This window comes from Bactrocera dorsalis, chromosome 1 (genome assembly GCF_023373825.1).
Source record: "Bactrocera dorsalis isolate Fly_Bdor chromosome 1, ASM2337382v1, whole genome shotgun sequence".
Classification (NCBI taxonomy): domain Eukaryota; kingdom Metazoa; phylum Arthropoda; class Insecta; order Diptera; family Tephritidae; genus Bactrocera; species Bactrocera dorsalis.
The window spans coordinates 34712335-34714124 of NC_064303.1; the positions used below are offsets into that span (position 1 = coordinate 34712335).

The following is a 1790-nucleotide window of genomic DNA, read 5'->3' on the forward strand; positions in this document are numbered from 1 at the left end:
AATTTTCAAGAAAACCAAGAAGCCTCGATGAATTAAAATTCTGGAAGGCAACTGAGTTTAGGCAGTTTCTTTTGTATACTGGCCCTATTGTTTTGAAAGGCATTTACAATAATTTTTTAATTTTGCATTGCGCCTATCGTTTGTTATGTTCTATAAAAAGCTATTTTGATAACTTGGATGTAAGCGACCAGCTATTAAAGAAATTTGTAATTCTGTTTCCCCAGCTCTACTCTGAGAAGGCAGTTACTTACAATGTACATATGTAATTTGCTTCATTTACCGCAGTGCATAAGATAAATAGGACTTTACTGCATACAAGTTTGAGAATTTCATGCAAGACGTAAAAAACAAAATTAAATGCCCAACAAGAGTTCTTCAACAGCTTAATAATTTATATGTAAATGAAGTAGTAGTGTCATCAAAAGTCCAGTCCAATCTTTGTCAGCATTAGGAATAGTAATAGCGAGTAAAGATATATGTTCTGATTTATAAATATTCAAAATAAGTGATATAAATTATAAATATACAGCTTTGCCTTATGGAGAACAAATCGTCATGATGCCCATTCTTCATAACGTCATCTGGTAATATTTTTATAAATTTTAGATATATAATAATTTTATATGTTTTAAATGAAAATTGTTACACTTATGTTTAATTTCAGATGTCTTTATTTAAGTCGCAAATCCCCGATTCTGATTTCTTTATCGCTTCTAACGAATAACACTAAATTAGAAAGTAATGTCAATAACAAAGTTCATAATTTCAATGTTTTTAATCAAAATGTTTGTGTTTATTAGAAAAACTTGATATCATTATAGCCAACCAAAACATCATAAAGAGACAACAAGCAGAAATGTTGGCGACGTTTAAGCAGCTATTTGAAAAAGATGTAGGCTCCTATGGAACGAGAAATGTGTTCCCGTTGTCCAACTTAGAAGCATTAAAAAAACTGAATGCAGATATAGTGGCAGGTTCCAGTGCAGACTATGTAAGTTGTCTATATAATCCCTTAAGTTTCACTATTTGACTAATAAATATTATACATACCTATTTTTCTATAGATAAAAATCATTAAAAATATAATAGGCAAAACGGGGATTATTAAATCTATTGAGGGTATTTTCGAAAGGAGTCTTATTGTTCAGTTGAACTACGATGGCATTCATTCCAAATACTCCTTAAAGGAGTGCAAGGGGTTAATCGACTGCTTGTTTTGGTAGAAATGAAAAAATATATACATATTTTCTAAAATTTTTTTATGATTTCAGAGGCATCAATGAAAGAAGGATATTCCCATGGCGAGTTTGTTAAAGACTTGCGACAAGCTTTAAAACTGGCGAAAAATCGTAATTTTAAAACAAACTCCATATTAAAATCTAAAAAATAAAATATTTAAATAAAATTAATGGTGTCCACTGTTTCTGCTATTGGTAGGTTTTAGCAGGGATGGGCATATTAGTCCTCAGTGGCATTTTGCCCGTGCGGGCACGAGTGCACATTTTGAGGGCTAGGTGAGGGGATCATCGCGGGCAAACATGAAGACGGAAGTGAGCGCAACGTATTTTACCACTACATACTTATTTACAAATGAGAGCAACGTATTTTCTAACACCATGTTTACAAATGAGAGCGCACGCATATGTGGGAAGTTGCACTGTGGGTAATAATTATAAAATTGCCTAACAATTTTAAACTTCTTTGTAACTACTATAATTTTATAAAATGTAAGACAAATAACAAAAAGTATAATAAATATTTGATTTTAGTAATCATTTTTTTTAATATGT

General features: G+C 31.1%; 1 pseudogene; it reads left to right on the forward strand.

The window, feature by feature from the left end:
• Positions 1–664: 664 nt before the first annotated feature.
• On the forward strand, positions 665–1405 carry LOC125775580 (uncharacterized; annotated as a pseudogene).
• The last annotated feature ends 385 nt before the right edge of the window (positions 1406–1790 follow it).